At 42.4% G+C, this 24653-nt stretch overlaps 1 long non-coding RNA gene across 5 annotated transcripts in view; it reads left to right on the top strand.

The window, feature by feature from the left end:
- LOC101908237 (uncharacterized) overlaps positions 1–24653 on the top strand; it is a 47317-nt gene that overhangs the window by 8143 nt on the left and 14521 nt on the right. For all 5 annotated transcript variants that reach the window (XR_009495788.1, XR_009495789.1, XR_009495787.1 and 2 more), the window contains one exon: positions 22346–22427. This is a non-coding gene — a long non-coding RNA (uncharacterized lncRNA). The remainder of the gene's footprint in view (positions 1–22345; positions 22428–24653) is intronic.

Raw genomic sequence — 24653 nt, forward strand, 5'->3', positions numbered from 1 at the left:
GCGTTCACAGTTTAGATGAAAAGTCAGGAAGAAATGTATTAAAGCAGAAGCTTGGGAAGGTCAGGTCACCAGGAACAGAATTCTAGTTCTGGTTCTGTAACTCATCAGCTCGTTTGTGGATGTCTTCCCAAATGTCATTCCCACATACCTAGAATAAACACGTGCTGTTGAAAGAGCTTGTGATGGACACCTAATCTTCATTATCTCAATTTCCTAAGCCATAAAATTGGAACAGCACATCTCAAACTTGAGTGTGTTCAGGAATTAGCTAGAATGCTCATTGCAATGCAGGTTCCTCGGCTGTAAGTCCGTGCATTCAGGTTCAGTAGAAACAAGCTGGGATCCAGCAATCCCCACGGATTTGAGAAATGAGGGCTGTAAGGGGGAAAATGCAACCCAAAACTGAGGTGCCTACTTCCTTGTTTACTCTCCCTGGTACATACACATTCTCACTCGCACCCACACGCTGAAAATGCTGTGTGAGGACTGCTTTCGGCATAGGTAGATCCAGCTGCTCAAACAGTGTCACCAACTATCTCTTGGTTCTGCTTTCTTCTGTTTTAACTTGATTCTCGGTCTGATTGTCCCTTCGCTGGAGCAAGCTACCCTTCCAGGCTTCTATTCTTCTGACATAGGAACCCCAGCCCAAAGAGCTTCCCTCTTTCTCAAAGTTTCGAGCTAAAGAATTATACCTGGTTGTGACTGGATCAACTTACATCCTATACCCAGACCTGGGCTCATCACCCTGGTCAGGGGCTGTGGTACTCTGACTCACTAGTCTTGGGTCAAATGCCCACCTTGGATTCATGAATGTAGCCATCCTACCCAAATCAAGTAGTCTGCAGTGAAGGAGATATGATTCTCCAAGATAAATGGGATTATGTTTCCAGAAACAGGAAAAGTGGATGCAAATTGACCAGAACTGTAGATTTCCAGCCACTACCTGACATTTTTTGGAAGCACTTAGATGAGAATGATGGAGAAGGAAATGGCAACCCACTCCAGTGTCCTTGCCTAGAGAATCCCGTGGACAGAGGAGCCTGGTGAGCTGCTATCTATGGGGTCACACAGAGTCGGACACGACTGAAGTGACTTAGCAGCAGCAGCAGCAGCAGCAGCAGATGAGAATGAGCCAACTGCTCTGTTACAGACGGACAACATATGTGTCGATACATTGAGGCCTTCAGCTTTCCAGGAGATCCAACAGGGCCTGGGAAAGGCTTGGGTTATTACAGTCCCTGACCCAGTTGCCTCATCCACTTACCCCAGTGTTTTTCAGTTCAGTTCAGTAGCTCAGTCATGTCCGACTCTTTGCAACCCCTTGGATTGCAGCATGCCAGGTTTGCCTGTCCTTCACTATCTCCCGAAGTTTGCTCAAATTCATGTCCATTGAGTCAGTGATGCCATCCAACCATTTCATCCTCTGTCGTCCCCTTCTCCTCCTGCCTTCAGTCTTTCCCAGTATCAGGGTCTTTTCCAGTGAGTCATTTCTTCCCATCAGGTGGCCAAAGTGTTGGAGTTTCAGCTTCAGCATCTGTCCTTCCAATGAATATTCAGGACTGATTTCCTTTAGGATTGACTGGTTTGATCTCCAGTGTTTTTGGCTGATATTAAACATTTTCTATGTGTTCCACAAGGATGATTTATATGCAACTCACCTGTGACTTGCATATTGCAAATCAATGGATTTTGAGAGTCATTCATAGTTTGGGATCCTTTCTAACACATTAAGGTTATTAAGATCTGAGTAATTATTCTAAGATAACTTAGGCGTTGATTTATCCAACTGAAAGGACAATAAAAGCTCCAGTGATGTTGCAAAAAAGTGGGACAGAGTGAATGAACAAGCAGGGCCAGCATTTACTCCTACTTGGACCTGGTTTTCAGCTTGGTTTTACTCAATACTCTTGGGCAGATACAGTCTATCCCACCTGACAGGTACAGTCCTCCTCTCGATCTCAGTTACTGTCTGGAACACTAAGGGATGCACGCTATACCCACAATGCAGAAGGATACGCTGCCAACAACATACGGCAGAAAGCTGAGCTAACTCCTGGCCATCGGACACGTTTCAGGTGGATTACGTGCAAGTTCATGGCAGAAGGGAATTCTAATGAATGGACTGTCAGCCCATTCATTTCTTTCTTTCTGTTTTTTTCTGAGTAGGTTTTTTTTTTTTTTGGATTTTTTATTTTTTAACTTTACAATATTGTATTGGTTTTGCCATATATCAACATGAATCCACCACAGGTATACATGTGTTCCCCATCCTGAACCCTTCTCCCTCCTCCCTCCCCATACCATCCCTCTGGGTCATCCCAGTGCACCAGCCCCAAGCATCCAGTATCGTACATCGAACCTGGACTGGCAACTCATTTCATATATGATATTATACATGTTTCAATGCCATTCTCCCAAGTCATCCCACCCTCTCCCTCTCCCACAGAGTCCAAAAGACTGTTCTATACATTAATTTCTTAAGTGAAGAGACTACTGTGTTTTCTTAAACTCAGTAAGATGAGTAAAATAAGCGAAGTCTACCTCTTCATTTCAGTATTGTCATTAATTCAAGTTCAGATGGTCTCTCCATGCCCTCCCTTCCTGGTTTCATCTTCTCCAAAGCAGCCCATTGTGCCAGAGGAAGTGTTTTCAACCTGTGGTACTAGAATGGCTAGACATCCACAGGGAAAGCAAACTAGAAGCCCTTGATCCCTGCCTCACACCATACGCAGCAGCGCAGCAGCAACGAATTACAGCTGTAAATGTGGAAGCTGAAACCCTGAACTTTTAGAGCTTTATGTTTTAAAGCATACATTGAACATAGACCAAGTTTGCTTAAAAAAGCCTGAAAAATGATAATCATAAAGAAAAAAACTAGATAAATTACATATTAAAAATTCTCCTCATTAAAGAAAAGGGAATGACTAAAGCCTCAAAAATCTGTATGCAGGTCAGGAAGCAACAGTTAGAACTGGACATGGAACAACAGACTGGTTCCAAATAGGAAAAGGAGTACGTCAAGGCTGTATATTGTCACCCTGCTTATTTAACTTATATGCAGAGTACATCATGAGAAACATTGGGCTGGAAGAAGCACAAGCTGGAATCATGACTGCTGGGAGAAATGTCAATAACTTCAGATATGCAGATGACACCACCCTTATGGCAGAAAGTGAAGAAGAACTAAAGAGCCTCTTGATGAAAGTGAAAGAGGAGAGTGAAAAACTTGGCTTAAATCTCAACATTCAGAAAACTAAGATCATGACATCCGGTCCCATCACTTCATGGCAAATAGATGGAGAAATGGTGGAAACAGTGGCAGACTATTTTGGGGGGGGCTCCAAAATCACTGAAGATGGTGACTGCAGCCATGAAATTAAAAGACACTCCTTGGAAGAAAAGTTATGACCAACCTAGGCAGCATGTTAAAAAGCAGAGACATTACTTTGCCAGCAAAGGTCCGTCTAGTCAAGGCTATGGTTTTTCCAGTAGTCACGTATGGATGTGAGAGTTGGACTATAAAGAAAGCTGAGTACCGAAGAATTGATGCTTTTGAACTGTGGTGTTGGAGAAGACTCTTGAGAGTCCCTTGGAATGCAAGGAGATCCAACCAGTCCATCCTAAAGGAAATCACTCCCGAATATTCATTGGAAGGACTAATATTGAAGCTGAGACTCCAATACTTTGGCCACCTGATGCAAAGAACTGACTCATTGGAAAAGACCCTGATGCTGGGAAAGATTGAAGGTGGGAGGAGAAGGGGGCGACATAGGATGAGATGGTTGGATGGCATCACCGACTCAATGGACATGAGTTTGAGTACGCTCTGGGAGTTGGTGATGGACAGGGAGGCCTGGCGTGCTGGGGTCCATGGGGTCGCAGAGTCGGACACGACTGAGCGACTGAACTGCACGGAAAGCCTGGGAATCCATGATTAAGCAAGCGTCGCCGTCAAGAGGATGTCCTCTCTCGTGCCTTGGTTCAAACTGGTTTGACTTGTAAATGCTAGAACAGACTCTGAGCTTGAGCAGAAAATGGAAAAGCCCTCTGGGGCTTTTCATGAGATCCAGAGTCAGGGGTGTGATGGGGCCACCAGGACAGGAAGTGCTGAAGAACTGAAGGGCGGCCATCAGTCTCCTTTCTCCAAACCTCCCCTTTGTCTTTCTTCCTGTGGCTGTCCCGCTGCTCCTCTCCTGCTTATGTAGCTGAGCATGGTTGCAGGTTGTTACTGAGCCTTGGATATCCCAGCAGAGCCACCCAGAGACAGGACTGCCTTTCTGTCTCCCACAGTTCTCAGGGAAGAGTCTGCTTGCTGCACCTGGGGCCATGACCACCCCTGGTCCAACAAACTGACCAAAGGACTGTATTTAAGGAAACACAGCAGCTCTTTTCGTCTCTGAGGCGGCAGGGTGAGAAGAGACTGCATTTCAGCTGCTGTTCACCTGACATTCCCTCGTTATAGCACTGGAGTCAGAGTAGATGAAGTTTGTACTTGGTCAGTTTTTAAGGACTGCAAGTTTTAATGTGTTGATATACTGTCTCTTTGGTTATCTAATCTCAGCATCTCTGCATTTCTATCAGTTGACTGATACATATTAAAGACCATAAACAAAATTAGTTTATTTTTTAAATGGGCAAATTTATTTTTGAATTATTAGCCAAGATCTATCCAAATGCAGACATGCTTTGTTCTAGTCTGGATATGCAATAAAATTAATTTAAGTAACTTTAATCAGCTTCAAAAACAGCAAATTTCAAGACAATTAGGTTAACTTTAAGAATTCATATTTATTGAGTTAACAGATGGTAAATTAAAAAACAATGAAGTTAATTTTTTAAATCATTCATTGGATTAGAAAAACAGACATTTAACGAAACTGTTTTTAAGCTGGATTTTTTTTTCATCCCAATATGCATATTTTAAGATTCCAATTTGGGGGACTTCTGTGAAGACACCGAATGAGTTGCAATATATGAAGACACTCCTCCAGCAAATTACTTTTTTAAAGGCTTTAAAACCATCTGCAAAAGAATTTTGTGCATCAACAATAAAAATATGAGAGAGAAGTGTATTCCAGATATTGGAAGGAGTGAAGAGTCTACTTTGTCACATTCCTACTGTAAGCTGTTTCTGGGCCTTCTGTGTTGCCTGCCCTGGCATACTTTGGGAGTTTCCTACGCTAGCAGAGTAAAAGTTACTCCTGGGCAGAATTGCATTTTAATGGTCAAACACAGGACTCCCCTTCGATGACTTCTTGGGCCTTGTGCATGAATGACTTGAAATATCTGAGCATCCCCAAATGTGCTCCTTCGTTCTTTTTTGTTTTCTCCTTTGTTTTCTTTGTAAGTGCTAACAGTTGACTCTGTCGGCTTATAGGAGACGGGGAATTGCATGGAAGTACGCTGAAGGCACGGGAGCTTTTCCTCTGTAGGTGGAATTGGAAATAACACCACTAATAGATTAAGATAATCTTTGCATTTTTCCAAGGGAAAACCACTTGGCTCAGATGGTAAAGCGTCTGCCTACCATGCGGGAGACCCGGGTTCGATCCCTGAGTCAGGAAGATCCTCTGGAAAAGGAAATGGCACCCCACTCCAGTATTCTTGCCTGGAAAATCCCATGGATGGAGGAACCTGGTAGGCTACAGTCCATGGGGTCACAGAGAGTTGGACACGACTGAGCGACTTCACTTTACTTTGCATTTTACTGGCCATTGTTAGTTTTAACAGATGGCATATTTAGAACCTGAGTTATACCTGTGGAAGCAAATTATTCCATACAAATAATTGGATTAGATTTGTTTGAATGGCTCAATGTTCAATTGCTGTTATAGTTCTTTCCTCACCTCGGATAGTTGCAAACTGTAACAATTTATTTCATGGTCCTAGAAACCTCTTATCTAAAATGTGGTCTTACTTTACATTGTAAATCTAACATTACTTGGTCAGTAATGTTGAGAACTGTATTTACTGATTTTGAAAGAAAAATTTATTAATCATAATTTGAGTTAAAAACAGAGATATAAAAGCACACTTATTGACATTACTGTGGTAAAAATTATCTTATTTTTGTGCATTTGAAACTGTTCAGCCCCTAGTCCCTTTTCTCCTTGAAATAACTGTTTTTATAATAGCCTTTTGATAATACAAGTCTTCTTAGGAATGCAATTATAATAGTATAGCAGGACAGACTGTATTGTTTTTAATTAAACAGGTAAAAATAAGAGTAGATTGTGATCAAATAAAAAATTCATTAGATGAAATTTCTGTTTTGCAAAAGTGGAAATAAGGGATACAGAAGAAAAACCGTAACTAGTCTAAACATCCAAAGAAAATGAATAAAAGTTCAAAGGAGAAGAGAAAAATGGGCAAATTATGGAGCTCTGACTTAGAATGTAAGCTTCTTGAGAGCAATAAACATCTTATTGTAACCCTACCCCTAACAGAGCAGTTAATACACAGTATATACTATTAGTGTTATATAAATATTTCTTAAATTCGTGAATAAAATAATGGATGTTTCCTTGAAAATAAAGCAAGTGGATCAGAAGTAAAAAAGTTATAACCGAAGAACATTTTCTCTATATAAAAACTATAATGATATTGTAAGGTTTCTTTTGGGCAAAATTAAGGAATGGAGATAAATGTCTGGTCATAGGCTGGTTAATTTTTAAATTTTAGGACAAACAAAATTCCTTCAAGTATCTAAGAATACATTATACACACACACACACACACTTGTAGATTACCTTCATATTTCTTATTTAGAACAAGAACTTTTTAAGACCATTGGTCAATTTCTACACAATTTTAGAGAAACAAGTTTGATTCTGCAAGTTTATGCCTACCCAATTATTGCCTTACGTGTAAAAACAACAGAAGAACATTTTAAAATCGGCAAAGTATCAGAAAATAGAACAACTAAGAGTATTTTCTGTAAAAATTGCAAAGATACGGCTTCTAGATGACTAAGAAGTGAGACAATATAAAAATTCAAGAATAGGAAATTTCAGGGAAAATGATTAGTGCTAACTAAGCCTTGAAGATAAAGATAAAGTAATAAATGAATAAAGTGCAGTGAACATTGAAGTGATTAAGAATTGATGCTGGTGACTAGATTTTTTTATTAAGGAAGCGATGTTTTCAATAAAGTAATTCTGAAAAGGAGGTTTTAAAATTTTTAAATAAAGAGGCTGTAGCTAATGATCACCATGTGGAAAGAGAAACTGGACAAAACAAAAGAGATCATTAAAAGTTTGGCTTTCTTTTTAAATAATCAGGTAAGAATGTATTTAAAGATCGTTGTGAACAATTTATTATAGATACTAATTGAATGGGAAACATAATATCTGTTTTATAAATAATTGTGGAAGACAAAAATAAATAAGACATAGTCCATGCAACAGGCAAGATGGAGAGAAAGCAATAAGAAATTGTTGAAAATATAGCATCCAATCAATTATGGGCGGTTTGTAGCACAGTTCTATTTCTTTTCTTCCATCTCTCACATTCTCAAACTTCGGATAAAGTTTCTTATATTAAAAAATATACCGTTGTTTAAATACAAGAACTTGCAGCGTTTATTGGGTAAGAGTCTGGGCTGTGGAGCCAGGCGGCCTGTGTCAGCGCTCGTCAGGTGTGTGACCGTGGGCAGGTTGTTGAACTTTTGTTTCTAAGTTTATCCTGTAAAATGAGGATAATTGCAGTACCTACCTCGTTGGGTGATTGAGAGGATTAAATGTGCTTAGAACACTGTGTGGAACTTAAATATGTGTCATCTAGTATTGTTATTGTTAATTTACAAATAAACCTCACTGCTTCCCAGCTCCTTAGTGATCAGACAAGATGACATTTCCCTTTAGCTGATCCTTAGATAGGACATCCATTAGTAACAAGTTTCATTTTTATATATAGATTTTACTCTGTCTTTACTATGAATTACCCAATGCAGAGATTTCTAGAAACCTACCTACTATTGGTTGAAGGCACACTTGTGAATTCTCTCCAAGGAGTATTGTCAAAAATCAAATTTCTATTTTTTTTTTTCCACTTTCCAGAAACTCAATCTCTCTGCTTGTGTCTGTCTCTGAGGACATGGGCGTGAGCAATCGAAACTCTCCACTGAAGCCAGGATTACATTAATTTCACCAGCCTTGAGTTAGAGAAAATATGTATCTACTTCTCCGGTTTTCACCTTCCTCTAGCTGCGTGACTCTTTCCAGCTCCTTGATCTGAGAGTAGACAGCTGTTTAAGAAATGGGACATTTGTTGTGACTTGAGTTTTATGAATCGCACACCCTATAAAGCCTGAAGATGTGCCTTGAAATGTTATCCCACTCGGCAGATCCAAAGAATTTAGATTTTGGTAGAGTTTATTCACAACTTGAAACAGTGAAGTAAAAAAATCAAAACAAAACAAAAAACCAAACCAGAAAGCCCAACAACTGTTAAGATGCCAGGGTGTATTAACTATCTTAATGGGCTGATGGAGCTACAAGACCTTGTAATGACCTCTGCCAATTATAGTGACAGGTGTTGACAAGGTAAAGTATCGAGGTGCCTGCAAGAGGAAAGGTGAGAATTGGCATTTTGCACATCTGGAGGAGCAGTCCCTCTGAAGTATCTGCTTGGGTTTCAGGGCAGCTGCCCTCTGCTCTTCTGAGCCTTCAGCTTGTAAGCGCCCAGGGGTGAACCCTCCGAGGTGAGCGGCGCTCTGCTTAATGCCGGCGCTCTCCTTACCTGTCTCACCCAGGCCCTACAGCGTTCACGAATAATATCCCTTGGTTAAACTCCCTCATAATGATCAGCTCTATGAAGTGGTAAATGCCTAACAAACTGCCTTAATGTCTGAGTTTCTCATTTTTGCTGGAGTTGTTATCGCCTTGATTCATGAAGCAGGCTTGGGTTTATCCGCCTCCACCTCCTTCCAGGATTGACCCTAAGCCTTTCACGCTCTCTCTTCTAATAGTTAGGTTCTATTAGCACACAATACCACTTTTGAAGACGTTTGCTAAGTCAGCAGGTAGCATTTCACAATTAGTGATGATTGACCACGTGAAGAACAAGAAAATAGTAACAGTGATAGTAACCGTGAAATCCATGTCCTCTTGGGAAAATGGGTCCAAGGATTCACTCAGTTCAGTTCAGTTCAGTTCAATCGCTCAGTCGTGTCCGACTCTTTGCAACCCCACGGACTGCAGCACGCCAGGCCTCCCTGTCCATCACCAACTCCCGGAATTTACCCAAACTCATGTCCATTGAGTCGGTGATACCATCCAACCATCTCATCCTCTGTCGTCCCCTTCTCCTCCTGCCCTCAATCTTTCCCAGCATCAGAGTCTTTTCTAATGAATCAGCTTTATGCATCAGGTGGCCAAAGTATTGGAGTTTCAGCTTCAGCATCAGTCCTTCCAATGAACACCCAGGACTGGTCTCCTTTAGGATGGGCTGGTTGGCTCTCCTGGCTTCACCCAGAAAATGCTAACCCAGTGAATGACAGGGTGACAGGCTGTGTCACTAAAAGGTGACCTCAGGATTATTACTGTATTTTGAACTGGTTTCTTACATAGCCAAACGCTAGACAATTTCTCATTCTTATAGTACAATTGGAGGGGATTTCTTGTGTTTATGCTACCACATGAGGTGAAATGGAACTGAGTTTGGTCCTCTCTTTAACCAACCATCAGTGTCTGAACTTGGGAAAAATTTCTAAACAATTCTGGGCCTCAGTATCTCCACTTGAGAATAGGAACAATGGTATTTATTAGGGTATGAGAGCAACATGTCATACCATAAAAGTCCTGGTACCCAGCAGTCACTTCATAAATTCTGGTCCTCCCCATCCCTGTTTATGTAGCTAACACACAACTCAGGTGTCATCTTCAAATATATTCTAAATTGATTATCATATGCATAGAGCTGTTGATTCTGAAGATAGGTGAAGTTCCCATCTCTCCAGCCTTCATGCCTTGATTCATTTTTCAGTGCTTTAATGAGCATCTACCGTAAGAACTGACTACTTTGGAAGACAACAAAGGAGAGTGAACTATCAATCCTGTTACCAAGGAGATTGGGGTCGAGAAAGGGAGGCTACATATTTTTTAAATGCCAGTAGAGAAACAAGGTAAAGTACTGCCTTTATAAGAAGGAGAAATTATTAGTTTTTAAACTGGAGTTAGTTGATGTACAATGCTGTGTCCATTGCTAGTGTACAGCCCAGGGACTCAGTTATACATACACATGTATATTCTTTTTCATATTCTTTTCCATTGTAGGTTATTACAGGGTATTGAATATAGTTCCCTGTGTTATACAGCAGGTCCGTGTTATCTGTCTTAGATGTAGTAGTATGTATGCGTTAATCCCACACTCCTCCCCTTTCTCCATTGGTAACCAGAACTTCTCTATGTCTGTGAGTCTCTTTCTCTTTTGTAAATAAGTTTATCTGTATCTTTTTTTAGATTCCACATGTAAGCAACTTCACGTGATATTTGTCTTTGTCTGACTTCCTTCACTTGCTTCCCTGGTGGCTCAGATGGTAAAGAATCCGCCTGCAATGTGGAAGACCTGGGTTGATCCCTGGGTTGAGAAGATCCCCTGGAGGAGGGCATGGCACCCCACTCCAGTATTCTTGCCCAGAGAATCCCATGGACAGAGGAGCCTGGTGGGCTACAGTCCATGGGGTCACAGAGAGTCCGACATGACTAAGTGACGAAGCACAGATTACTTCACTTAGTGTAATAATCTCTAGGCCCATCCATGTTGCTGCAAATGCGATCATTTCTTTCTTCTTAATGACTGAGTAATACCCTGTCGTATGTAAGTATCAAATCTTCTTTATCTTTACATCTGTCAATGCACATTTAGGTTGCTTCTATGTCTTGGCCACTGTAAACAGTCCACCGTGAACACTGGTGCCATGTATCTTTTAAAGTTAGAGTTTCTCTAGAAGGAGAAACTTTATCAACTAGGGTTCTCAGGGAAGGCTTCATGGAGGAGGTAGGGTTGCACTGGGCTTTAAAGAAGAGGTACAGTTCAGACAACAGTGAAGGTGGGGATACAATGAGCCAAGACTAAAGCTGTGGACTTGAGCAGAGGAAACACTGACCTGGGACTGGCAAGACCTAGGTTGGGATTACCTTGGCTGGACCGCTTCCCCTTCAGTTCCTTCATCTGTGAAATGTGTGCAATGATCTGCACCCATTGGTCTTTCAGGGCTCTGGAGAGGATTTAATGGGAGCTTGAGTGTGGAAACTCTTTGGAAACCATGAAGCACTCAGTGAAGGAAGACGGTACATTTTTTTCTTCTCTTAGCCCGTAAACTTCACGACAGCAATAGACAGGATGATTGTGTCAGCCTTTAAAAAATGCTCCGTGGAGTTTACCAAAAAGTTATATTGTAAACCTTCATCAGTTGCTCAGTTATGTCCGACTCTTTGTGACCCCATGGACTGCAGCACACCAGGCCTCCCTGTCCATCACCAGCCCTCCGAGCTTGCTCAAACTCATGTCCATCGAGTCAGTGATGCCATCCAACCATCTCACCCTCTGTCATCCCCTTCTCCCACCTTCAATCTTTCTCAGCATCAGGGTCTTTCCCAATGAGTCACTTCTTTTCATCAGGTGGGCAAAGTGTTGGAGTTCCAGCTTCAGCATCAGTTCTTCCAATGAATATTCAGGACTGATTTCCTTTAGGATTGACTGGATTGACCTCTGTGCAGTCCAAGGGACTCTCAAGAGTCTTCTCTAACACCACAGTTCAAAAGTATCAATTCTTCGGTGCTCAGCCTTCTTTATGGTCCAAATCTCACATACATATATCACTACCAGAAAAACCATGGCTCTGATTATATGGACCTTTGTTGGCAAGTGAGGTCTCTGGTTTTTCATATGCTGTCTAGGTTGGTCATAACTTTTCTTCCAAAGAGCAAGCGTCTTTTAATTTCATGGCTGCAGTCATCATGTGCAGTGATTTTGGAGCCAAAGAAAATTAAGTCTGTCACTGTTTCCATTGTTTCCCCATCTATTTGCCATGAAGTGATGGGACCAGGTGCCATGATCTTAGTTTTCTGAATGTTGACATTTAAGCCAGCTTTTTCATTCTCCTCTTTCACTTTCATCAGTTCAGTTCAGTCGCTCAGTCGTGTCCGACTCTTTGCGACCCCATGAATCACAGCACGCCAGGCCTCCCTGTCCATCACCAACTCCTGGAGTCCACCCAGACTCACGTTCATTGAGTCAGTGATGCCATCCAGCCATCTCATCCTCTGTCGTCCCCTTCTCCTCTTGCCCCCAATCCCTCCAAGCATCAGAGTCTTTTCCAATGAGTCAACTCTTCACATGAGGTGGCCAAAGTACTGGAGTTTCAGCTTTAGCATCATTCCTTCCAAAGAAATCCCAGGGCTGATCTCCTTCAGAATGGACTGGTTGGATCTCTTTGTAGTCCAAGGGACTCTCAAGAGTCACTTTCACTAAGAGGCTGTTTATTTCTTCTTCACTTTCTGCCATAAGGGTGGTGTTATCTGCATATCTGAGGTTATTGATATTTCTCCCAGCAATCTTGGTTCCAGCTTGGGATTCATCCAGCCCAGCATTTCTCATGATGTACTCTGCATATAAGTTAAATAAGCAGAGTGACAATATACAGTCTTGACGTACTCCTTTCCCAATTTGGAATCAGTCTGTTGTTCCATGTCCAGTTCTAAATGTTGCTTCTTGACTTGCATACAGGTTTATCAGGAGGCAGTTCAGATGGTCTAATATTGCCATCTCTTTCAGAATTTTCCACAGTTTGTTGTGATCCACACAGTCAGAGGCTTTGGCATAGTCAATAAAGCAGAAATAGATGTTTTTCTGGAACTCTCTTGCTTTTTCTATGATCCAACGGATGTTGGCAATTTGATCTCTGGTTCCTCTGCCTTTTCTAAATCCAGCTTGAACATCTGGAAGTTCTCAGTTCACATACTATTTAAGCCTGGCTTGGAGAATTTTGAGCAATACTTTACTAGCGTGTGAGATGAGTGCAATTGTGCAGTAGTTTGAACACTGTTTGGCATTGCCTTTCTTTGGGATTTGAATGAAAATTAACTTTTTCCAGTCCTGTGGCCACTGCTGAGTTTTCCAAATTTGCTGGCATATTGAGTTCAGCACTTTCACAGCATCATCTTTTAGGATTTGAAATAGCTTAACTGGAATTCCATCACCTCCACTAGCTTTGTTTGTTGTGATGCGTCCTAAGGCCCACTTGATTTCAGATTCCAGGATGTCTAGCTCTAGGTGAGTGATCACACCATCGTGATTATCTGGGCATTAACATCTTTTTTGTATAGCTCTTCTGTGTATTTTTGTCACCTTTTCTTAATATCTTCTGCTTCTGTTAGGTCCATACCATTTCTGTCTTTTATTGTGCCCATCTTCGCATGAAATATTCCCATGGTATCTTTAATTTTCTTGAAGAGATCTCTAGTCTTTCCCATTCTATTGTTTTCCTATATTTCTTTGCACTGATCTCTGAGGAAGGCTTTCTTATCTCTCCTTGCTATTCTTTGGAACGCTGCCTTCAGATGAGTGTATCTTTCCTTTTCTCCTGTTCCTTTAGCTTTTAAATATCTAATTTAAATATTGTAAGTCTTAAATATTTACAATTTTTTTCAATTATACCTCAATAAAACTGAGAGTAAAAAACTTTTATGAAATAAAGAACTATTGATTGAATGAATGACTCCATGAGTGCTCTGGGTTGAATGTCTGCACCCCCCACAAAGTCATATGTTGAAATCCCCAATGTGGTGGTATTAGGAGGTGGGGCCTTTGGAGGTAATTAGGTTTAGATGAGGTCATGAAGGTGGAGCCTCTTAGAAAAAGAGGAAAAAACACAGCATACAGTGCAAAAGGGGTGGTCTACCAGCCCGAAGTATGTCTTCAGTTCAGTTCAGTGGCTCAGTTGTGTCTGACTTTTGTGACCCCATGACCCACAGCATGCCAGGCCTCCCTGTCCATCACCAACTCCCAGAGTTCACCCAAACTCATGTCCATTGAGTCCATGATGCCATCCAAGCATCTCAGCCTCTGTTGGCCCCCTTTCCTCCTGCCCTCAATCTTCCCCAGCATCAGAGTCTTTGAAATGAGTCAGGTCTTCGCATCAGGTGGCCAAAGTATTGGAGTTTCAGCTTCAGCCTCACTCCTTCCAATGAATATTCAGGACTGATCTCCTTTAGGATGGACTGGTTGGATCTCCTTTCAGTCCAAGGGACTCTCAAGAGTCTTCTCCAACACCACAGTTCAAAAGCATCAATTCTTCAGTGCTCAGCTTTCTTCGCAGTCCAACTCTCACATCCATACATGACCACTGGAAAAGCCATAGCCTTGACTAGAAGGACCTTTGTTGGCAAAGTAATGTCTCTGCTTTTAATATGCTATCTAGGTTAGTCATAACTTTCCTTCCAGGAGCAAGTGTCTTTTAATTTCATGGCTGAAGCCACCATCTGCAATGATTTTGGAGCCCAGAAAAATAAAGTCAGCCACTGTTTCCACTGTTTCCCCATCTCTTTCCCATGAAGTGATGAGACCGGATGCCATGATCTTACTTTTCTGAATGTTGAGCTTTAAGCCAACTTTTTCACTCTCCTCTTTCACTTTCATCAAGAGGCTCTTTAGTTCTTCTTCACTTTCTGCCATAAGGGTGGTGTCATCTGCATATCTGAGGTTATTGATATTTCTACCGGCAATCTTGATTCCAGCTTGTGCTTCATCCAGCCCAGCGTTTCTCATGATGTACTCTGCATAGAAGTTAAATAAGCAGGGGGACAATATACAGCCTTGACAGACTCCTTTTCCTATTTGGAACCAGTCTGTTGTTCCATGTCCCGTTCTAACTGTCGCTTCCTGATCTGCGTACAGATTTCTCAAGAGGCAGGTCAGGTGGTCTGGTATTCCCATTTCTTTCAGAATTTTCCAGTTTATTGTGAACCACACAGTCAAAGGTTTTGCCATAGTCAATAAAGCAGAAATAATGTTTTTCTGGAAAACTCTTGCTTTTTCAATGATCCTGCGAATGTCTTCACCAAGAAGCAAACCTGCTGGCCCCTTGACCATTGACTACCAGCCTCCAGAGAGATGAGAAATAAGTGTCTATTGCTTAAGCCACCCAGCCTGTGGTATTCTGTGATAGCGGCCTGGGCAGATTAAGACAACGAATGAGTGAATCCAGGAATGAAATGAAATGATAGCACAGAGTAGGAAAGCTACAGCATGAACTGGGAATCAAGGGCTGTCTTTGAAAACATGTCCTGTCGCTGGGTGTTAGGACAGCAATCTGTGATGGGATAGAATGGGTCCACTAGGCTGGGTCCACAGACTGTGGTCTGTGAACCAGCAGCATCTGAATCACCTGGGAACTAGTTAGAAATGGAAGTTTCTGGGCCCCCAGCCAGGCCAACTGAATCTGAAACTCAAGGGTGAGGCTGGTAATCTGTGTTTTAGCAATCAGTCCCTCTAGGTCATTATGATGCATAGTAGATTTTCAGAACCTTTGCTTTGTACTTCTGTGGGGATTTTAGAAGCGAGTCTCCTGGAAATTCAGTGTTAATGAAGGTGGTTGGCTATTGATGGACATAATCAGAGCTGTATTTCTGATATGATAAGGCATGAAGTTGTGCCTAGAAGAATTCATAGTTTCAATGTACAAAGGACTAGTAGCAACACTGGAAAACATGTATCTGCTAATCCTCAGAGTTGAATTTTTTTTTTTTTTTCTAATTGCAGATAACGTCCACATTGTCACCTAAGCAGCAAAACAGAATAGGCATTGCTCCCAGGCACTGGGCAAGCTTGCTGGGTCTGCAGAGACAGAAGGGATGAGGACGCTTATGTGAAAGCACAGAAATTAACTGTCCAAATGGGGCCCAGCCAATCTCAGAGAGGCCTCCTAGTTCTGATGAACTCTGGGGAAATGCTACATGGGACCTTCCAAACCAAGTTACATGGGCAGCTCTTCCTGAGACGTGGCTAACTAAATGCACAGGGTGAAAGATCGGTTTTGTCTTCAGGGCTGGTGGAGACAGGTCTGCCAAAGGACAGGACATCTCATGGAAGAGAAATGAAGAGCCTCAAGAGAAAACATTTATCTTAAGAGTCAAGAAGCAAAAATCCAAGTGTCGGATGGGGAGGAAGTTAGGGAGAAGCAGAATGAGGACTATTTAGAGTGACTCTGGGGCTTTGGGGATGACCAGTCACTAGGTTTGCCCCAGACTGAACAAGCCCTGTCAAACTAGGACAACTGGTCACCCCATGGCTACACTCCCTAACCTATATTAAATGCCTGGGGAGAAGATGTGGTGAAAGCAGAATAAGTACTGCTCTAAAGCTGTTTCTCAAAGTAACTGTCTGCAGATGCAAAGGCAGCATCACCTGGGAGCTTATTAGAGGTGCAGCTTCAGGGCTTCCCTGGTGGCTCAGCTGGTAAAAAAATCCACCTGCAGTGTGGGAGACCTGGGTTCAGTCCCTGGGTGGGGAAGAGCCCCTGGAGAAGGGAATGGCTACCCACTCCAGTATTCTTTTCTTGAGTATTCCACGGACAGTCCATGGAGTCACAAAGAGTTGGACGTAACTGAGCAACTTTCACTCACTTCTAGACCTGCAGGACTAGACCTGCACTAGAGCAGGAGCCCTGAGTGATTTGCAAAACATCAGTTTGAGAAAGACGGCCTTAGAAGATCCTGTGAGCTCCAGGTGGCTTCCCCCAATAAGAAAATGTAGCGCTGATGGAAAGTGTAGGGAATTTCTTGGCTGTGATACAGTTTATGTCCAGGTCAGCCAGATTCGAAGCCAAAACCGTATCAATCATCCAGAGAAGGAACAGAAGCATCAAGGAAGATGAGATGCTGGAGTCTCCAGAACAGACAGCAGAGAGGGAAGAGATGGATGACCCAAAGCAGCCAAGAGGGGCCTCCTGAGCGATTAGTGGTGGTAATTGTAGGGAATGCGAGGAAAGCCAGAAATAGTGAGAGCAAAGCCGAAGCAAACTCTCTTCTGTTCCTACTACTGTGACCCTTTTGGGTTAAAATCAAGCCTCAGGGGACTGGGAAATGAGTGATACTTGGAAATGTGGAACCGCAGGCCTGTTGCTAAGCTTGTAGAGAAAAGTGAAAAATCATCATCCGCTAAAAGTATTCAGCTTTACTATTTGCATATCACTCTGATATGCAAAGAAAGTTGTTTTCTCTGTTTTTTCCTCTACCTGATCTGTTCTTTTTCATGGGCTCCAGCTCTCTATTCTAGTGGACATAATTTGCACTTAATTAATCATGTTTCATTTTCTTCCAGCTTGAACATAATTCTTTCACTTAAAACATCCTAACCAGTAGTTCTTAAATGCAGGCTTGCAACTGAATCACCTAGGGGGCTTGTTAAAACACAGATTTCTGGGCCCAACTCCAGGGCTTCTGATTCAGTGCAAGGGGTGGAGACTTAAACTTTGTGTTTCTAAGGTGTTCGAGGATGACGCTGATGTTACTGGTCCAAGGCACACACGCTGACAACCTCTCATTCAAACCACTCGGCATCGTTTTCCCATCCGAAGGTGATGATTTCAAAACCGTCCTCTCTGAGAAGAATGCTTCTCGAATTGATTGATCTTTCCAGTGGATCATGGATCCAATGCATGGTCTTCCAGTATAGGATGAGGATGCAGCTTACGCCAAGAGCACCCGGCCACACAAGTTCAGCACCTGAACTGGTCTATGTCTTGTTCAACAATCCTCATCCACTGATCACATGCTAGGATGTCAAGGCAGTGTCATTTCATGACACAAATTCCTGAACATGACTCGCCTGTATGTATCTCACCTCAGGTAGCTAACACACTGGCCCTGCTGATAGACTGCCTTTTGAGTAGCTTTATGTAATTTGAGATAACTCTCAGATTCTCTTTCTCCCTTGTCTGTCTCTTTCCCAAGATGGCACCTGGGTATATGAGGGGGGTGTTTTTGTATACTTGTGGCATCCTTGGATTATGCATTGTTTTCTGGAGGCTCCAAATTTTTTCTATAGAAAGTGAAGCCACTCAGTCGTGTCCAACTCTTTGCAACTCCATGGACTGTAGCCTGCCAGGCTCCTCTGTCTGTGGGATTTTCCAGGCAAGGGTACTGGAGTGGGTTGCCATTTCATTCTCCAGTGGATCCTCCCAAACCATAATCAAACCCAGGTCTCCCGCATTGCAGGCAGACGCTTTACCATCTGAGTCACCAGGGAAGCCCTTCTATAGAATTTTTTATATAGAAGGGCTTAATTCATCTTCTGCCTGAAATTGAGATCATTGAAATGTGACTAGATTCCACTGCTCTTTCGAGATGATGTGTACTGGCCACTTCTGTTGCTGTAACTTTGGACTTTTCTCCTACTGTCAAAGTTCCACACCTGCCCCATCCCAGCCCATGGTCTCTTTCTTGGACCTTAGACCTCTGCTAGTCCACCAATGGTCTCAATGTGGAAGTGAGAAACTCCAGAGACCCCTGCTTCCCACACTAAGGCCTCAAGGAGACAGGATCACTTTCTAAGTTCTGTATACCTTCTACAGCTGTCTCTGCATCCTTCTTTCTGGTCTACATGGGATATGGTGCTGGGCCAAATGCTCAGAATCCCCTAGAAGTAGGGACATGCTGGAGGGAGCTTGCAACTCAATTTTTTTTTGGAAATTTGCACTCCAACTCTTTCTGTTTGTGTTTGTTCAGTTGTTTAGTCATGTCTGACTCTTTGTAACCCCATGGACTGCACCACACCAGGCTTCCCTGTCCTTCACTATCTATTGGAGTTTACTCAAACTCATGTCCATCGAGTCGGTGATGCCTTCCAACCATCTCATCCCCTATTGTCCCCTTCTCCTCCTGCCTTCAATCTTTCCCAACATCAGGGTCTTTTCCAATGAGTCAACTCTTCACATCAGGTAGCCAAAGTATTGAAGCTTCAGTTTCAGCATCAGTCCTTCCAGTGAATATTCAAGGCTGATTTCCTTTAGGATTGGATGATTAGATCTCCTTATGGTTCAAGGGACTCTCAAGAGTCTTATCCAGCATCACAGTTTGAAAGCATCAATTCTTTGGCACTTAGCTTTCTTTATGGTCCAACTCACATCCATACATGACTACTGGAAAAGCCATAGTGTTTACTATATGGACATTTGTCTGCAAAGTGATGTCTCTGCTTTTTAATATACTAAGTTTGTCATAGCTTTTCTTCCAAGGAGCAAGCATCTTTTAATTCATGGCTGCAGTCACCATCTGCAGTGATTTTGGAGCCCAAGAAAATAAAATCTGTCACTGTCTCCATTGTTTCCCCATTGATTTGCCATGGAGAGATGGGACCGGATACCATGATCTTAGTTTTTTGAACGTTGAATTTTAAGCCAACTTTTTCATTCTCCTCTTTCAATTTCATCAAGAGGCTCCTTAGTTCTTCTTCACTTTCTGCTATTAGGATGTGTCGCCTGCGTATCTGATGCTGTTGATATTTCTCCCAGCAGTATGGATTCCAGTTTGAGCTTCATCCAGCCCAGCATTTCACACCATGTACTCTACGTATAAGTTAAATAAACAGGGTGACAATACACCACCATGTTGTACTCCTTTCCCGATTTGGAATCAGTCCATTGTTCTATGTCTGGTTCTGACTGTTGCTTCTTGACCTGCATAAAGGTTTCTCAGGAGGCAGGAAAGGTGGTCTGGTCTTCCCATCTCTTGAAAAAATTTCCACAGTTTGTTACAATCCACATAGTCAAAGACTTTAAAGTATTCAATGAAGCAGAAGTAGATTTTTTTTTTTTTAATTCCCTTGCTTTTTTGATGATCCAACAGATGTTGGCAACTTGATCTCTGGTTCCTCTGCCTTTTCTAAATCCAGCCTGAACATCTGGAAGCCTAACTTGAAGGATTTTGAGCATTACCTTCCTAACATGTGAAATGAGTACAATTGTGTGGTAGTTTGAACATTCTTTGGCATTGCCCTTCTTCGGGATTTGAATGAAAACTGACTTTTTCCAGTCCTATGACCACTGCTGAATTTTCCAAATTTGCTGGCATATTGAGTGCCACACTTTCACAGCATCATCTTTTAGGATTTCAAATAATTCAGCTGGAATTTCCTCACCTCCACTAGTTTTACTTATAGTAATGCTTCTAAGGCTCACTTGACTTCACACTCCAGGATGTCTGGCTTTAAGTGAAACAGAGCCATTATTACAAGTTAAATGATATAGACATATCTTTAAATGAATTATATTAAAAGCCAAGTTGATTAGTACTCAGAATCATCGCTTTCTATTGTTTTACTGCATTTTACTATTATCTGTATTTGTTATGGCTTCCCAGGTGGCTTACTGGTAAAGAATCTGCCTGCCGATTCAGGAGATGCAAAATCAATCCCTGGTTTGGGAAGATCCCCTGTAGAAGGAAATGGCAACTCATTCTAGTATGCTTGCCTGGGGAATCCCATGGACAGAAGAGCTGGTGGGCTGCAGTCCATGGGGTTGCAAAGAGTTGGACATGACTTAGCAACTAAACAACATACTTGTTATAGATGTGTGGTGGAAGTCTTATGTAAGAGTGAACTAAAACACAGTTCTTCTCACTTCTGTTCAGTAACATTAAGTTGATAGTTTCACATTGGCCAAGGCTAGAGTGCTTACACCATGGAAATGAGCAAACATTATGATCAGGGCTCCAGCCTCCCACATCTGCACCCCTGCCCCCCACTCCCAAGGCCAGTTATTCAATGTTGACCAGCACATCAATGCCTACAGCCTAAATCTGGGAAAGCGACCCCTTAACCCAGTGGCCTCTCTCACATTACACTTAACTAGATGTTACAAAGATGCCCTTGCCCTGACGATTAGCCCCAAAAAGTGTGTGGAGGAGATACTGAAAAGTCGATCCCGTATTACCCTCTTATCTACTTCCTCTACTTCTGTCTCCCTCTCTCCCTACTTTCTCTTGGGACCAGAAGCAGCAAACTTCTGGCCTTTTCTTTCCTCCACATCTTGTCTTTGTTCATTAAGAATACCACTCATGGCTTAACATCACCTTTCCGGGATTCTTCCCCAAAACATATACATTTAGCCTTATTGTGAGAAAATATTGGATTAACTCAGATTGAGGGACATTCTATAAAATTTATCCCATTTGCTTTAAAACTATAGAGATCATGGGACTTCCCTGGCAGCCCAGTGGTTTAAGGCTCAGTGCTACCAAGGCATGGCTTGGGGGTTTGATCCCTGGTTGAGGAACTAAGATCCCACATGGCACACAGCTTGGCCAAAAACAAACAAACAAACAAAAAAACACTGTAGAGATCATGAAAGACAAGGCAGGACTAAGATATGTATATAATCATAGCTTAGAGGATACTCCGGAGAAGGCGATGGCACCCCACTCCAGTACTCTTGCCTGGAAAATCCCATGGGTGGAGGAGCCTGATAGGCTGCAGTCCATGGGGTCTCGAAGAGTAGGATAGGACTGAGTGACTTCACTTTCACTTTTCACTTTCCTGCATTGGAGAAGGAAATGGCAACCCACTCCAGTGTTCTTGCCTGGAGAATCCCAGGGACGGGGAGCCCGGTGGGCTGCCATCTATGGGGTCGCACAGAGTCAGACATGACTGAAGCGACTTAGCTTAGAGGATACTCATGCACTAGATTCAGGGTGATATCATGAATTGAAAGAAAGAAAGAAAATTAGTAGAAAACCAGGAAATCCAAATAAAGTCTGAGTGTGGTGCCAATGTCCATTTCTTAATTTTAATCATTATGCACAGCTGGGGGAAGGGTACAGGAGAACTCTCGGTACCCTGTTTGTAGCTATTCTGTAAATATGTAGTCACTTCCAAATAAATAAAAACACTGAAGGGAAAACTTCACAGTCTAAGTAACAGGTGGAATACTGATCATTTCTACTCTATGGAAAATTCTTATGCTCTGCATTCACCTGCTTCTTGATAAGATGAAACAGGGAAAGATGGGGCTGGTAGAAAATCTTCTCTTAACAAAGCCTGGCCTTCAAGTCTTATCTTTTACAGGATAAAACAATTTGCTGTGGATGTTGTAGGCTGAACTCTGGGATTCCGTGGTGGCTCAGTAGTAAAGAATCCGCCTGCCAATGCCAAGATGCAGGTTCAGTCCCTGGGTCTGGAAGATCCCCTAGAGAAGGAGACGCAACCCACTCTAGTGTTCTTGCCTGGGAAATCCCATGGACAGAGGAGTCTGTTGGGCTGCCGTCCATGGGGTCCCAAAAGAGTCAGACACAATTTGGGACTAAACAACAACAGTCTGAACATTAACTATCTCCCTTTGTCTTTACAGTCTTGCTGTAACAACAACAAAAACATCACCGTGCCCTGAAAGTGGACTTCCTCGGACAGTGAGGGAAGTCACGACGTAGATGGTAGGTTAATATAAACTCCCTGATGATGCTTTGCTGCTGGTGTCTGAGCAGAAGGAGTCAGGGCTCTTTCTGGGGTATCTCTGCTTCCCTTAGCACAGGAAGCATCGGGAAAGTGCTTATTGATCAGAGCCTTGAAGAATAGGAAATGCACAGTACCTCCGCAAGACCAGAAATAAAACACACAAGTTAAAGAAGAAGCACACGCATCAAAATTTGACATTATTACACACAATGAGACGGAGGGAAAGATGGACCATCCAGGCATTCACTGAATATTAGTGAAGCTGTTTGTGAAGTTTACTTTAAGGCCCCAAATAAGAGTCATTGTATCTAGTTATATCCTTTCACTAGAAAGAAAAACTTCAACATCTTCTATTAAGGAGGAAGGAAAGCTCTCAAAGTACTGAGTTGTCAAGTGCCAATTTACACAAATCTCTTCCCTCCTCCAAAAGTTTCTGATGATTATGGTTTCTGGAAAATAATGGATCATTTTTTTTTTCCAGTACACACTCAATCTACGAAAAAGCTCTTCCAAAAATTTAAGCTAGAAAAACAGGTAATTTGCCAGTATCGTAGAGATAACTCACGCCAGTTAAAAAACACATTTTTAGAATTGGGAACATTGCAAGGAGAGTTCAGGGTTTTGCGTGCGTCTGTGCATGTTCTTACCCCTCGCCAGTGAATTCTTCCAAGGTGTGACGTGCATTTAGAGTCCCTCTCCCAGCATTGAAACTGTGAGGCATTTTTCTGGAAGATTTGTTCAGTCGTCCTGTAGGCACGCTGGCAATCACCTATGTGATTTACAAACATTCTGATGTACTTGTCAGAAGTAGACCTGAGTCTGCTAATCACTCATCACATCTTTCACCCACTACTTCTTCGTGGAAGAAGCGACGTTGCTTATCTTACCGATACACAGTATCCAACTTGCAGAAAATATAAATAATACGGAAAACAGCAAAAGGAGATCCTGTGTGCAGATTCCTACATCCTGGGCAGCACAGATCTATTTAGAACTGATAGCTCTTTCCTGCGCTATTAGTTCAGTTGCTCAGTCATGTCCAACTCTTTGTGACCCCATGAATCGCAGCACGCCAGGCCTCCCTGTCCATCACCAACTCCCAGAGTTCACTCAGACTCATGTCCACGGAGTCAGTGATGCCATCCAGCCATCTCATCTTCTGTCGTCCCCTTCTCCTCCTGCCCCAAATCCCTCCCAGCATCAGAGTCTTTTCCAATGAGTCAACTCTTCACATGAGATGGCCAAAGTATTGGAGTTTCAGCTTTAGCTCAGTCCTTCCAAAGAAATCCCAGGGCTGATCTCCTTCAGAATGTACTGGTTGGATCTCCTTGCAGTCCAAGGGACTCTCAAAAGTCTTCTCCAACACCACAGTTCAAAAGCATCAATTCTTCGGACTCAGCCTTCTTCACAGTCCAACACTCACATCCATACATGACCACTGGAAAAACCATAGCCTTGACTAGACGGACATTTGTTGGCAAAGTAATGTCTCTGCTTTTGAGTATGCTATCTAGGTTAGTCATAACTTTCCTTCCAAGGAGTAAGCGTCTTTTAATTTCATGGCTGCAGTCACTGTCTGCAGCGATTTTGGAGCCCAAAAAAATAAAGTCTGACACTGTTTCCACTATTTCCCCATCTATTTCCCATTAAGTGATGGGACTGGATGCCATGATCTTCGTTTTCTGAATGTTGAGCTTCAAGCCAACTTTTTCACTCTCCACTTTCACTTTCATCAAGAGGCTTTTTAGTTCCTCTTCACTTTCTGCCATAAGGGTGGTGTCATCTGCATCTCTGAGGTTCTTGATATTTCTCCCGGCAATCTTGATTCCAGGTTGTGTTTCTTCCAGTCCAGCGTTTCTCATGATGTACTCTGCATATAAGTTAAATAAGCAGGGTGACAGTATATAGCCTTGATGAACTCCTTTTCCTATTTGGAACCAGTCTGTTGTTCCACGTCCAGTTCTAACTGTTGCTTCCTGACCTGCATACAAATTTCTCAAGAGGCAGATCAGGTGGTCTGGTATTCCCATCTCTTTCAGAATTTTCCACAGTTTATTGTGATGCACACAGTCAAAGGCTTTGGCATAGTCAATAAAGCAGAAATAGATGCTTTTATGGAACTCTCTTGCTTTTTCAATGATCCAGCGGATGTTGGCTATTTGATCTCTGGTTCCTCTGTCTTTTCTAAAACCAGCTTGAACATC

Source organism: Bos taurus, chromosome 1 (assembly GCF_002263795.3).
Source record: "Bos taurus isolate L1 Dominette 01449 registration number 42190680 breed Hereford chromosome 1, ARS-UCD2.0, whole genome shotgun sequence".
NCBI classification, from domain to species: Eukaryota; Metazoa; Chordata; class Mammalia; order Artiodactyla; family Bovidae; genus Bos; species Bos taurus.